This window comes from Acartia tonsa, chromosome 7 (assembly GCF_053477335.1).
Source record: "Acartia tonsa isolate MP-2025a chromosome 7, ASM5347733v1, whole genome shotgun sequence".
Classification (NCBI taxonomy): domain Eukaryota; kingdom Metazoa; phylum Arthropoda; class Copepoda; order Calanoida; family Acartiidae; genus Acartia; species Acartia tonsa.
This window is the reverse complement of record NC_137266.1, coordinates 42,144,371-42,160,580: the sequence shown is the minus strand read 5'-3', so window position 1 is coordinate 42,160,580 and position 16,210 is coordinate 42,144,371. Positions and strand designations below refer to the sequence as shown.

General features: G+C 32.2%; 1 long non-coding RNA gene across 1 annotated transcript; it reads right to left on the bottom strand.

Moving 5' to 3' along the window:
• Positions 1–1,863: 1,863 nt before the first annotated feature.
• LOC145324324 (uncharacterized) lies at positions 1,864–3,366 on the bottom strand. Its single transcript, XR_013881243.1, has 2 exons — positions 3,210–3,366; positions 1,864–2,000 (listed from the first exon to the last, which is right to left on the bottom strand). It is a non-coding gene; the product is annotated as an uncharacterized LOC145324324 (long non-coding RNA).
• Between the last annotated feature and the right edge of the window lie 12,844 nt (positions 3,367–16,210).

The following is a 16,210-nucleotide window of genomic DNA, read 5'->3' as shown; positions in this document are numbered from 1 at the left end:
ATTTTAAAATGTAATATCTTATAGAAAAATTCTTTTATCCAACATGTTTTTAATTTTTTTGTGCAAACTAAGACGCACTTTTTATTATTGCTAATCTATAATTTGTAAGAGGATGTCTGTGTACTTGTACTTAATAATGTACCTTGTATCTTATTCATTAATTTGCGGCCTCTAGGGACAATTAAGGAGATGGGGTGAAGGGGAGTAAGTCGAAACCATACTTTAGTTTTAAAGACGAAAATTTAAAAAAGTGTTGTTTTTTGGCCAAAAGTGATTTTTCTTGGAAAGATGGACGAACTCTTCCCTAAAATAATTGCAACCTTCCCTGTAAAGGAGAACTAAATCAGTTTGGCGATTATGGAGATCTTAAGCTACAAACATACAAACATCCTGTTATTTCTATATAAGGATAGATTTGCCATATAAAGATTTTAGTCCAAAATTACAAACTTTTGTCGATATACAATTTCAATGTTTTGCTTCGACTACATAGCTTTAATAAAAAATGGTAATGGCTGACATATTTTGAAGATGCTATTTTTAAAGACGATGAAAGTCGCTCAAAAAAATTCTGATGTCATAAAAATAAGGGTGAGGAGAGGAGGAGTGGGAAAGAAAACACCTAAAATAGAGATGGATAATCCCTCATTTTTATGACGTCACATTGAGCAACTTTCTTCGTCTTCCTATTTTTGATTGTCGTCGATGTTTTTTTTTAACTATGAACATTATTGATTCGACGAAAACCACTGACATTGCATATATATTGTACTGTTTGCTTTCAGTTTACAGGATTTACTAATCAAATATGATGAGAATATAAATTTATTGTCCATTGTCCTCTCTCTATATTCCTGGGTGTCAGAACACTGACATAAGCTGGAGATACAAATATTAAAAACATGAAAATACAATTTTATTAGACAGCAATATGTCAGGTGGAAAAATACATTCTTTTAAGGAATAGATATATAACCTTAGATGGTTGATAAAACAAAAAAAAAAGTGTATTTGAGCAGACTCCTATTTGTCATAATCCAAGAGACGAAATTTATAGACATAAAATTTCCTGAAGAAATTCAACTGTTTATAGATGAAATGAAAACAATATCCTATCATAACAAAATATGCACACTTTTCAACTAATTAAGAGGTCGGATTATTCCTACACTTAGCTTTTTTTGGTCCAAGAAAGGCTTGTCTATCTAGACTTTTTATATCTATTGTAAAAGGACAATTATGTCAAGAATCTCTGCTGGAAACTGATAAATGATAAATTAAGGAAAATAGGCCATAAAATTTAAAAGACGAAGCTCTATTAATCTAGAGAAATTGGTAAAATCAATATAAAAGAGTAGCAACTCTATCTACAGGGTGTTTCATGAGAAATGCGTTTTTTTAAAAACTTAATTAGGCATAGAAAATGAAACAATTATATAAAATGCTTTTTATATTTGGAAAACCGATTATGGGACATTTATGTTTCAAATATATAAAAATGATTTTTTCGACAAATTATGCCTTAAAACCGGTTTTTCCAAAGACCTTAATTTTGAATATTTACGAATTTAAAGGTTGTGGAAAAAATATGAACATTTTTAAAATTCAAATTGCGCGGCTTGTATTAATAGTAGAAAAACGTTGTGCATACCGTTAGAATTGTCATAAACATAGAATAGTACGATTTTTGTCTATATATCAGTCCGCCGGAAACTGACTTAAAGCTCAGCTTTTTAGGAAATATACCATAAGGTTTTAAGCTACTCTCTAGGTTAGTGGGGGGACACCCACCCCATGTAAACTAAACTTAAGTGTGGGACTGAGGGGGGGGGGAGGTGACAACAAAAATCCTGATTTATTGCTGCTCTACTAAAAATTTCTGAATCCAAAATGAAAAATGCTTACTTTTTGCAGAGTATAGAGATGCTGATAAAGTTTCCGATAATTCCGAAAACTCCGGTGATGTTCGTGAGTACTCCGAAAACCCACCATTCCACAACCTGAACAAAACAGTAACAAGGATGACAACATACAATAGAGCGAAGCTTTGAAATGGTTGGACAAGCGAACATTAACATGTGTAGAGTGTCAGAACTGAATAAGCAGAATATAGATGTAATAAATGTAATAAATGCTAAAATACAGAATAATGTTTAATGACATACTTACATTCTTAGGACTTAATGATTGAGAAGCTACGCTAATAACATTGCACTTTATTGTCCTAGGAATCAGTATTCCAAAAATCAGAAGAATATGACCGCTTTTAACAAGGATATGAAAACATCCATACAAGCGAAGCTTAACACATCAGAGAGTCAAACAAACTAACATTAATAAATATAGAGTAACAAAATCCAACATTATGTATTTGGAGGTTTAAACCAAAGTTACCTAAAAATAAGGACTTAATTACATCTAATTAAGCCATTTTCAGGAACATAAATTTTTCCTGTAAAAAAGTAAAAAATCATCAAGTTGAAAATGAACATACAGAATTCTCTGGTAATTATTATACAGCCTTTATGTTGTTCCTAACTGTGACAGGAATCATCATGCTTAACTGATAGCACAGTTTTAATATGTCCTAAATTGCGGAAACAGCTATCCATTACGGACATACGTAAAGACAATGACATATAATCTAATTGTAGAGAAAGCTACATTGTTATACTGTTATACAACGTCTTATTTACGTTTGAAAGGATTATTACCCATATATGTATGTTGTGTAATTCACCCCCCCTCCCCTCCCCAAGCAGAAATAATGCACACATTAAAAGATTATGTAATTTAAGAGTTTGTTGCTAAACATCTATAACAGCAAGAACAATTATTTATGGCTAAAGGTAGAACAATAAATGAAAAAAGAACTGTAATTAATGCATTGTTCAGTATTAATTGGAAAATCTATTAAAAAAGGTTATGTTGAATAAATGTTAATTGAGGCCTCTAGGGAGTTTAGCAATTAGCATAGATTAATGAATAAAAACCTTCCAGGTCCGGAGCTGTGAAAAACTTAATAGTATAGGAAATCTATAACGTTCCAGCTGTTAACGAGATCTATTTTTACATACAAACAAACACAGAAACCTTTGTATAATGATTTACATAGTATAAAAACTTTACACAAATAAACGCAAAATGTCGTTGTCTTCAATTTTGGCGTTTTGGCGGCGGCTGGAAAACGCCGCTGTTTTACAATTTACCTTGACAAATTCCATGTCCGCGGGTTCTCCACATTCTAGCCTCAGGTCGGTCACATTGCTCGATGCCAGATCGGTCATCGGTCACGTATTGGTCACCTGCAGCGGAACAGTTAATACTTTTTGCCCAGTCACAGTTTTATATGTGATTTCACTTTAGATATCTGGAATTTTTAAGACTTAATAGTAAAAGGATCGAATTTTAAATGAAATATTAAAAATGCTTTTTAATTATTTACCCTCAAATATTTATGGGTTACTTAACACCCACTCTCCCCTACCTATCGTATGTGGACTTCTATCCTATTAGTAGTGAGCTTTTGTTGTTTTTTCATAGGTAGGTTTTTAAAACTATTTTGGGGAAGAGTATCTCCACTCTCCGAATAAAAAAATTGGGTTTTCTGTTTAAAACAGAAATAAAAAATAGAGGAGAGTTGAATTCAACCCCCTCACCATCTCAAGTGCCCCTAGAGGCCTCTAGGGGGCGTATCTGCTAGTTCTTGATAAGTTAGGTAAGCCCTCTTATTAAGCTAAAGATAGGCATTCGATTTATAAAAGCTAAATATAGGATTTTTGTGATTTTAGGGTTTAATCCTTTTTTTTGGATCATCAAACTTAAGATATTTTTATATTTGATTGATTCACTAATTAATGAGATCTAAACGGACAAACTTACTTAATATTCATATTAAAAAGTAATTGTTATTATGAAAGATTGATTAGAGAAAAATCTGATTATGGAAAGAAAACGAAATAGCGGGTTTCTTTGTATGTAAGGTTAGGTTAGGTAAATGTAAATGATTGTCCAAATAGGAGAAAAGCTACTGTGAAAATACGACGAAACCGTTACTTCGTTTTCTTTCCATAATCCGAAAAATCATATTATTTTGGCAAAAAACAAACACAAGTTGCGTGATTTTACAAAAAATGTCTACAGAAAACCACTTTTTATGACTTATTAAGTTTTTAGGATTATATAGAACTTCAAAACCCCATGCCTTAGTGTCAACAAAAAAAAATAAAGTCCTTAAAATTACCGTTTAAATGACCGTACTGATCTTCTTATGAGAATTATAATGTCTTGATGCATCAATATTATAGGATGATTCTTACATTTATGAAAAACATTTTATAGAAAAAAATGACATTGCTTTTGTGATTACATCTTTGAGGCACCTTATTCTAACACAGACTAGACCATAGTTTCGCGGTTTAAAATAAAAATATTTATTTCTCTGTTTGCTCTGAAAAATCTCCGATGAGGGGGTTTCTCTCTTTCTCTGAGATATCAATGCGGGTTTTCCCATTAGATTTCAAACATTTCTTTAACTGGGATATGCAATGTCCATAAACAACGCAATCATATCAAGACTTTGGTTCTCCTCAACCTTGAAGCTTCTTATAGGTCCAGGGAAGGTTTTAAACTATTTTGGGGGAGGGTACCCTACCGATAAAGAATTACCCCCCTAAACGAAATATCTTTTTTTTACTTTTTCTTTTTAAGTATTAAGTAACCTTAGAGACTTCTAGGGGCGTAGCCGCTAGTAAATTATCCAATACTAATTGCTTCGCTACTAGCTTCTAGAGGGGTTCGAAAGAGGTTAGAAAAATAGTCTTAAACTACCCAAGCAATTTCCGAGATCTTAAGCTTCAAACAAAATGGTCTCACTACTTAATATAATAACTAGCGGCTTCGCCCCTAGCCTCTAGAGGGCTTTAGTCCTTTGACACTGTACATAATTATTATCTGATTGATCTGTCCTTAATTTTTATTCATATTCAATTTTATTGTTTGTAAATGAGTATTTAATACCTGTATTATAATACTGTTATTATTAATATTTGTTATGTGTGTCATAAAATAAATATCTAATCTAATCTAATCCAGAGGATTTGCCCCAAGAGGTTTGACCAAACAAATTTTTCGTGTTTTAGATTTTAAAGAAAATTAAAAAAAAAAGCCGCTAGTAGATATTATTGGAAAACTTTACTGTATATTTATCACATTGTGTCATAGAAATAGATCTATAATACGTGGATATATTGACAGGGGAAAATTTGTCGTCAATTAAGGTTGCTAATATGGACCTCATTTATTTGCCAGTTTGTTTATCTAATGGGAGGGGATGGTGTTAAGAAAGTGGATAGGGGGTATCGTTATTTTAGCAAGCTTGAATTTTCACCTTATTAGAGTATGTAAAAATCTGGTGCAATATCCAATCGATTATCATAGATAGTTTTTTTACTTATTTATATTTAGTTACTAGTTAGCATTAGGATCTTACACCGAAAGGAAAAAATAACACTTGACAGACAACCAACTCTTTCTTTAAAGTTCGAACCACGCAAGGTTATCTGGCTCGTCCATGGCATTCCTAATATTAACATTAAAGTAAAACACTAAAGGGAGAAAGGGTTAAATTAATAACTTTATCTCCACATCGCAGTGTCCTTGTGCCAACTCTCAATTGGGTCATTGAATATCAACCAATAGTGTCGCTTATATTTACACAGCCAAGTAGCAGAAATTATTTTTAAGCAGACGAAAAATTTATTGAAAAAGAAAGGGAGGTAGTTATGTGTATATACATCTATACTATATATGTATCTGTTGTATTAACGTCGTCATCATGCGCCTGGCTTACAGAGAGAAGAGTTCTATTTTTTGTTTACTGTCTTTGCTAAGCTTTTTTTGTGCTTGTTCTATAAGAATGAATGTGAGAATTTATTTTTATTTTTTTCTTACTCTAATTTGTCATTGAACATTTTAAGATTTTTATTCCTAATAATTTTGAATTGCATTCATGATAATCACCAAATTTTAAAAGCGAAGCTTTTCTAAAATTAGGGTCAGTCCGTTCGTCCGTAACGATTAGCTATTTTTGTTAATTTGGTCATGTTAGAATTATCCTATTGATTTTAAACTTTGCATGATGAATCATGATGAAGCAGTTAGATACGAGTTAGAAAACAAAGCAACTCTATAATCGTTACCAGAAAATCCGTTCATTTTAAATATGTTGATTTTTAACTTTTTTAACAACAAATTTTTATGTGATAAAATCATCCGATTGGTCTGATTTTTGGAATACTGATTCCTAGGACAACAAAGTGCATTGTTATAAGCGAAGCATCTCTATAATCCTAAAAGTCCTAAAAATGTAAATATGTCCTTAAACAATATCCCGCATTTAACCAGTTTTTGAACAGGTTTACTTACAATTTTGTAAAAGAGAGAGAGAGAGAGAGAGAGAGAGAGAGAGAGAAGAGAGAGAGAGAGAGAGAGAGAGAGAGAGAGAGAGAGAGAGAGAGAGAGAGAGAGAAAGAGAGAGGGAGAGAGAGAGAGAAAGAGAAACAAAGAGAATTGCACCTTGGCAACGAGACGACTTAAATAAATTACTTATAATCGATAAATAAATTTAAGATTAATGCTTCTGCAAATTAGGAAAATTATGTGTAAGTTTTATTTAAAATGCTTATAATACTTGATTGTTCAACCAAAAAAAATATCTATAAAAGGTAATAATAACTTTTTTGTTTGGTTTTTATGTGGAGTTCACGTAATTGTATGGTTACAGAAAAGGTGTTCCTTTAATAATACAAAAAAATTACCAATATTATGTTTCATAAATTATTAAAAGCGAAGCTTTTCTATAATTAGGGTCGGTCCGTCCGTACGTCCGTCCGTCCGTCCGTCCGTAACGAATAGCTCTTTTCGTTAATTTAGGCATGTTAGAATTGTCCTATCGATTTCAAATTTTGCATGGTGATTCCTTTAATAGTTAGGTACGATTTAGAAAGCGTAGCAACTCTATAATCATCACCAAAATGTCCGTACGTTCATTTTAAACATGTTGATTTTTTTACTTTTTTAACAACAAATTTTTATGTGATCTAATCATCCGATTGATCTGATTTTTGGTATATTGATTCCTGGAACAACAAAGTATAATGAAATAAGCGAAGCAACTCTATAATCAAGTCCTAAAAATGTAAGTATGTCCATAAACATTATCCTGAATCAATCAGTTTTTCAACAAATTTACTTACAATTTTGCTTTGACTCCTATACATTTATATTCTGATTATTCAGTTCTGACACCATACAAGTGTTAATGTCCGTATGTCCTACCGTTTCAGTGCTTCGCTTTTATGGATGTTGTCATCCTTGTTTATAGTTAGTTGAAACAGACAGGAAACAAAAGCTTTGATTTATTATAATTCTCTTCTTTTTGCATTCATGGCGGTAATTCTCTTAATTTTTGAAGGAGAGGGGGGGGGGGGTTAAAAAATCTCAAAAGATTGCTACGGACTACAACAGGATAATGCATTTCATTCATATGCATGTGATTGGGTATAAGGATATACAAAAGGAAATAATACCAAAATGTTTCAAAATGAGATTCCATGATCACCTCCCCCCCACCAAAAAAAAAGGATGCTGTTGGTATAATATTAATAAATTAGTGAATTTTTGATATTTCATTTACCACTATAATTTTTTCCTGACCATTAACCCTTACAGATCGGGGGGGGGGGGGGGGCTCCAAGAGCCCCCTCTCTAGTTTTTTCAATCTCATTTTTTTAGGTAAGATGGAGAGCTGTAACTTCATGACTTTTTAAGTTTAGTAATTATACGTCAGCAAGAGTTGATTTTATTGGGATATCTGGTCTGTGTCGGTCGTGGTGTCCAGTCAAAGTCGGTTGGGTAGCAGAAAAATTTTTAAAAAATTCTGAATAAATCTTAATTTCTACATTATGACTTTTGTGTATAAGGTAGAAACCTAATTTTTTTTTGTGAATACTTAGATATCAATGACCTTCTGAGAAAAGTGGTGTTATGACCGTTTAAACGCTCCCTGACCGACTGTATCACTGATTTTTGTCCGGCTTTTACTACAGACATATATCATGAATATCGTGGCTTCTATTACAGCTAGAGACTTATAATTTTTTTTTGGAAATCCTTGAGCAATAATAAACAGATAAAAATATTAATTTGCGCCACCAACCGCCGTTTTACTGCCGTAACCGCCAAAAATGGCGGTTTCTGTTATTTGCCATTTTTCGGTGATGATCAGAAAAAGTAATTTTTTTGTTATGAAAAATTTGGTCATCCTAGCTGCAAAATTGACCGCTCTACAGCTGTTTTAAAATTTAGCGGCTGGCCGCTAAAACGCGGCTAAGGAGCGGTCTGACTGCTATGACTAGAAAAAGTAATTTTCTCTAAAAATACACATGAACCACCAGAAAAAAATTTTACGACTTTATCTGTACCAGGGGCCAAGATAGAGGGGGGGCTCTTGGAGCCCCCCCCCCCCAATCTATTAAGGTGGGAATTGGGGCCCGATCTGTAAGGGTTAACATAAACTGCATTTTTTTGGAATTGTGTGTTTTTTGGCTTCTCTGTATGGAAATGACTAATATTTACCATAATGGCCATTGCCATTATTTATTTAAACTAATGTTCAATAATTGTTGAGAAAACAAGACCATATTTATGGGAATCTGCAATTTTTATTAATTAAAAATAGCTATACTATTTTTATCTTAAATCTTCTTCAGAGTAGCTATGCTTCAAAACTATTGAAAAATTTTAACTCTATTTACTTTTATTCCTTTCCACTTAGTTAAAAGTTTAAATATATTTGTTTTAGCACTTTCTGTACATTAGATGGCATTTGGAGTAGTGGGCAATACAGTAGAACATTACAAATTCTGAAAACACCAAATTATATAAACAATTTCATAGTATTTTTGTTTATATAACAATCCTGAAAATCCTCAGTATCCCGGAGGATATTTTGTAGTTTTAAAGGTACAATAGATCACTCCTCTCTTGCCAGTAAATCTTACTCTTTATTTTCATCTTTTGGAAAGAAATCATCTAAGGGTGGGGTTTTATAATGCCCAGGAATTGTTTGAGGGAAAGCATGGAGCTATATATTTACTGAGGCTACACAGTAACTATTGAACATAGTTAGTCTAACATAGTCTAAGTACAACAAATGGAAGACATGAAAATATTGATAACTATATTACGTATTATTCTCCAGCTAGTCACCCTCATTTTGTTTCTCTATCAGTCTTATTATGCTGTAAGGAAATATTTAGATGCTCCTACTGTGGTTGTCAGGTCACATGTTAACACAAGGGATCTACCAAAGCCAAGGTAGGTAGAATACATGGCCTGTGATCTTTAGGTCATATGAAATTGAAATGTATGTGACAGTATCACTGCATCTTTACTAATAGCAGCTGAAATCTCTACCATAGTATGTCTGGGTTGTTCCTTCATTGATTTCCTCTTAGCTGATTTAGTGAGGGTGTCTCTATATTATCTCTATTATTTGACATATTTTAATTAGAATTAAGCAAAGGAAACAGAGGTGAGTAAAAGGGTGGTGTATTTACCCTCAAGGCAAAACTATGGGAATTGGATACATTCCCCAAGGAGTTCATAACCCTTTACCAAAATTTCACCCCCTAAATATCCAAGTTGGGGACTGAGATAAATAAGTCACAATCTCCTTAAATTTAAGAAGGGTGTAAAAAATTGCACAACTTTGCATGTTAATTTATCAGTTATGGGATCCTTTTTGAGAATTTTGATTATGTGGACACTTATGTTGGTATATCCACCCTAACTCTAAAATAACAAATAAATTTGATGTCCATAATTCCCCCTTTACAATCTTTAAATTTTGGTTTAAGGGGGATGTCAATTTAATTGGGTGCAATTTGGGCACCTCCCTTGTGCACGCCAATGGAAGGAAAATTAATATTATCAATCCCATGCCTGACTACCCAGCTTAGGCCTCATTTTGCATTGTAATTGCATTTCTTGACATCATTTATCATTCTAACTATAATTTTCCATTAGGTTGATTGTATGTTCTAAGACATCTAGATTCAACTACACCTTTGCAGAAAAAATTGGTTATAAAAATCATGAAAATTATAGGAGTGGTAAGGTTGAAGGATTACATGACAAACTATCATGGGTTGGAAATACAAGTCAAACACTTGATGAAGTTACACAACAAATATACTTTAAAACTCACTATGATATAATAATTGATAGCCCCAAGAATGAAGCCTTGACTAGGACACAATCAAATAATTTTGATGAATGTTTTGAAATCAAGAATTATACCAAAGAACTAACACTCATTGTTAATTTGCCATCAGTTGTTATCTTTTTAGATCCTTTCAGTTCTCTTTTTCATAGACATGGAACCAATATTTTACATGGTACGAGCATTGATATTGGAAACAATGTTGGAGAAACCAATAAAGGGGAAGTAGGTTATTACCTATTAAAAACCTCACAGGTAAAAAGAATGAAGAGCAAGTTTTTCTGCAAGGAATATAAACAGCCAACAGATTATGCTAAATGTGTATCTAACAACTTGGAGATTTCTTTGAAGAACTTGATTGGTTGTCTACCACCATGGATTCCAGAGAATGTACCAAATATAGATTTGTCTCAATGTTCTCCTACATGCAAGTTGTCTGGTAAAAACAAGACTGAAGAAGTGAGCAAAGCTTTAAAAAAGTTCATTATACAAACCAGATTTCAAAGTCAAGCTGATATTGAGTCTAGAGACAACAGATGTGCCCCCCCTTGCACACAATTGGTTTTAAATGCTGTCAGGACTTACTATGGCACAGGTAAATTTAATAAGAACAATAACACAAGCTATTTGTAAGTTATTAGCCATGCCAATAAGATTTTAATCTAGCAGTATATTTTCTTCAAATAGCATAAGTACTTGTTATTAACACTTTCTTTCATAAAAAATTTCTATTGCTGTGGTCATGATTATTTGGGTTAATTTTGAGGGGGTAAAGTTTTTAAAGACCAGAAACTGTGCCATTATTAATATTTCATAAAAGAAATCAGTATACTAGCATAAACTTTTAACTAGGAGATTGGAAGGACAACTGGATTCGCCTTTTGTTTGATGAAAATGCAGACATAGAAGAGGATGTTAATAACTATGATGGATTCAGTCTCATTGTGGAAGTTGGAAGCAGCCTTGGCTTATGGATGGGACTTTCAGCTATTGCTATCTTTGACCTTGTTGTAGAAATGTTTAATAGTTTTGTAGTTTAGCAAAACTAGAACAACATCCATAAAAAGGGCTCAGCTACTCATTTAAAAAATATTATTAATATAGATAGACACTAATTTAATATTGACTACACTAAAGTATCTCAAACAATATCATTCCACCCCTTTATCATAAAAGTAGGAGAATAGTTATTTCTTTCATAGTATTATAAACCGTTTTCTGCGGATATGGAATGTACAATTAAAAGGTTAAAACCAGTTTTATATTTGTAAAAAGCTGGATATAATACAATGCTAGACATAGTTTTTATTGTATGGATGAGATCTGGTTCCTATCCACCGGATTCGAATGAATACGAGAAAAAAAACTATTAAATTTTATGTTCATTATGTATTGAAGGGGCGTATTGGGAAACCCTCCCTACTTAAACAACCCCCATATACAAATTCCTTCTTTTGAAGTTCTTTAGATATATAGGTGATCCAATTTAGTACATGAATTAAGTACTTAGATATAGACTTTTTTTACCCTAGAATTCAAGCTGACTCAATAATTTGTCCAACTTTATGGGGAATATCTAGCAGAATTTTTTAAATTAGTCATACATGGTTATATGCAATGTGCACAATTCCTTATTTCACACAATAATGTGATTGGATTGTTCATTCACTGTATTCCAATAGGTTAAAACAAGTAATTGATGATCTAGAATATATCTATAACTATACAAAATTTTCATTACACTTCGTGTCAACACTATTTATTCATTTTATTGGAAATTTTCTATTCATTATTATTGTTTAATATTTACCAAATGTGTGTTATTAAGGGGCATGCAAAGAAATTAAGGAATAGTAGCTGATATTTATTTAAATTATTAGAATTGATATTTTGATAGCTGAATTGCACCATATTTTCAACGTTTTGTGTGTTTAGGCAAATTGCCTGTTGAGATCTGAAATCTTCCCCCTCTTATTTCTAAAAATAGATCAAATAAAAATTTTTTAGCTTGTATTCTTATTCTTATTATTTGTCATCTGATCTCCCCCCTGTGCATGCCTCTTGTGTGTATTTATTTGCCTTTAGAGTATGATAGACACTACACAATCTGTAGTAACTGTTTGTAAATGTAATTCTATTTTATCATTCTTTTCAATAATAAATATTTTCTCACAAGTTTAGTTTAGCTTCTTTTTTCCTTCACTTAAACCTTATTCTTGTCGCAGATAGGGAGGGAGGTGTCATGACCACATTATTTCAACATCCATAAAAGCGAAGCACTGAAACGGTAGGACAATCGGACATTAACACTTGTATAGTGTCTGAACTGAATAATCAGAATATAAAAGTATAAGAGTCGAAGCAAAAGTGTAAGTAAATTTTTGCAAAACTGCTTAATACGGGATAATGTTTATGGACATACTTACATTTTTAGGAATTAATTATAGAGTTGCTTCACTTATAAAATTGTTCTTTGTTGTCCCAGGAATCAATATACCAAAAATCAGATCAAATGGATAATTAGATCACATAAAAATTTGTTGTTAAAAAAGTAGGAAAATTTTCAAGTTTAAAATGGACGTACGGACATTCTGGTAATGATTATAGAGTTGCTACGCTTTCTAAATCGTACTTAACTACTACAGGAATCACCATGCAAAGTTTGAAATTGATAGGACAATTCTAACATGCCTAAATTAACGATTAAAAGCTATCTATCTCGAACGGACGGACGGACGGATGGACGGACGGACATACGGACCGACCCTAATTATAGAAAAGCTTCGCTTTTAATAATTACAAAAGTCTGAGATCAACAGCTAGAGACAAGCAACCAAGACCAGGACCAAGAAACAACAAATACTAGTATAGATTTATTAACAAAAACTCAAAATGGCGACCCATACAACTACAATCAATCTATACACAATCAATCAATAGATAAGGATTTTAGGGGAAGTTAATTCTGGCCTAGATGAACAAAAGCTTCCTTGAAAAGAGGACAAGACAGGGGGAAATAAGCGAAGTACATATTTTTAATATTATTTACTATGAGGTATATTTTTTACTTTTCAAATTAAAGTTTTGTTTTATTATATCCAATAGGAGGCATTCAAAACCAAAGTAAATATTTGTAAATTGTTCATGCCTTAAATAATGCGCATAAATTTTTTTGGTGCACTACGACTAGATTCATACGAGATTAAATAACCCCATGCGAACAAACAGACACATTTTTAAATTTTATAAAAGCTGTGGTACAAAATAATTTGTTACATTGTATGACTACCCATTATTATCAAATTGTTAAGCTTTATTGGTCTATGCGTTCTGCATAGAAATGAGGTCTTACAAAAATACAAGATTTTAAATCCTCTATACCAAAGACACTGATTGTTTTCTTAAGATTTGGGACACCTCTGAATAAATAGTTATTAAATTTTTAGTGGAGCTTTCTATTGAGCCGAATATGAGGGGAAAAATTTTGAAAGGAGGAGGACAGAGTAAATAAATGAGAGAATTTGAAATATCTTTTAGCTTTAAATAAAAAAATATTCATATTTTTGTATCCCCACCACAAAAGAAAAAGTGCTTTAAAATGATAATATTTAAGATTTTAGATAGATAGTTGCGACGCACCCAAAACTCTCGTACTGATTTCTGTATGCTTTGAAATGGCCTAAAAAACCGCCCACTGTAACATACAACTATTTGAAACTGAGCGCTAAACGCAAACATACCTAATTGCTGTCGGGTTTAAATAACCAAAATATCACCTCATGCTAAAGATGTTAAGAGTGGTACCCGTTTAAGCTTGAGAGTTGGAATTGAAATTGGCGCAAGGTAAAGCCAGTAAGGTCCTCAAGACAAAGGTAGTGTAATCAAAGGGTCAGTTGTCCATTTACTTAATTCCCGCGTTAATGCAAAATGTTTTAATTTTAAAACAATATTTTAAACATTAAGCATTACAGCTAGAAACTAGGCCAAACCTCAATCGCTGTGCAGTAGGGGTCGTGATTGCCTGTACCCCCCCTCTCTAACTACATAAATTTACACATTACACCCCCACGTGTATTGCCTTGCACGCCATTCAGCACGAATATAAAGATAGAGGTGAAAATGAACAAAACTGAGAAATTAAAATCACGTCTAAGTTTCTCTGAAGAAGATAAACCGTAATTTTATGCAGAGTGAGTCAGAAAAAGGCATTTTTTTAGTAGCATAGTTACATATCTATAATACAAAGTAGAACGATGTCTATCTGTTTGTCTGTCTGTTTGTTTGTAGCGAAGGATCTCGCTTACCGCTGAACCGATCGGGTTCTCCTTAACAGGGTAGCTTTAGGGAAGGTTTATAACTATTTTGGGGGAGGGTACCACCACCCTATCAGGAGAAATCGCCCCTGGAAAAAAAATTACCCCTCCCGAAAAAGAGACTCCAACGAAACATAAACCAATTATTTCTGTAATTAGATATTTTAAATAAAAAAAACATTCAAAGTTCCACTAGAGGCCTCTAGGGGCATAGCCGCTAGTTTATATAAAAGTAACAAGATGTCTATATGTCTGTCTGTTATACAGAAGAACCGCTGAACGAATATGATTCTCCTTTACATTGTAGCTTCTAATTTTCTATTTTTATTTTGAATTTTTAAATAATACTTTATTTTTTTTTCATCTAAACTGTACTTGTTATTGCTGCGCTACTTATGGAAATAATTGTTTGTGGAATTCTTAGTTTCCAAGATTCTAAAATGTTAATTACACTTTTTATTGCATAAAAATCCAATCTGTCAAAAATAATTAACAAAAATTGCAGTAATTAATCAATTTATGTTGTTTTCTTAAAATCGTTTAAAGTAAGGTCTGTCAAATAAAACAAGGAGAGAGGAGTTAATTAAACTATTTAGTACCCAAAGATTTATAACCATGTTTTCTCATTCGTTTGCTCAATTACTTTAGGTACTTTTATTGAATTTTGATTGAATCTATAAACAAGTGGCAATTTTGTTTATCATTATTGGGGATAACATCAATCTATTGTCCATTGTCTTATCCCCAAAGATTACTGAGAATATGAAACAGCTTGTCAATGCTCGATGCATTCACAATATTTTAAACTCTAGGAGATCTGTATTCGTCAGAGCAAGGAAAGTAGGAAAATAGCATTAAACTATACTTATATATAAAAATTAAATAGCCTATAACCCTGAAGGGAACATAAGAAGCTCCCATAATATAGGGAACTAAATCGGTTCTGGAGTTAACGAACTCTTAAGCTACAGAAAAAAAACCTTACTACATAATAGGATACTTTTTTCTTACCTCCCCAAAGACTGACAACTCTTGTTGTTTTTTATTATGTTGGCCCAACAACATATACTCGCAGGGACGAATATTCACAAAAAATTATAATCAGTGCATTACAAGATTGTGGCAAAAACCTACTTTCAACTTCTGACTACAAGGCATAAAATCATTTTATTAGAATATTTTTACTACGTCAAACATTTTTTTTTGTGAAAAATTATTATAATAGCCATTACATCAATATAAAAAAAATGTTCTAAGAAAACTTGTCATATTGCTGAAAAAATGGTAATTTTTCCAACGCAGTTTTCCTTACATTTTTGTGATGTAAAGACGTGCCTAGTTTTTTTTGGCTTTGACTTTGGTTTTATCATTAAATGTTGATATAAAACTGAAAGAGTTATTTGATATTTGAACATGATATTTTATATTTTTCCCCCTTGAAATTTTATCTCGAGATATTATCAAATGGGGAAGGATTATAACCCAAATCTATTTTTTTTTGGGATGTATAAAGACATTTTTTGTGTTAAATGAAAAAAGTGAGTTGTAAATATCAAGAACCAAAAGAAAGTAATTTTGGTTAAAATCAAAGGATTAAGTATTACTTTTTTTA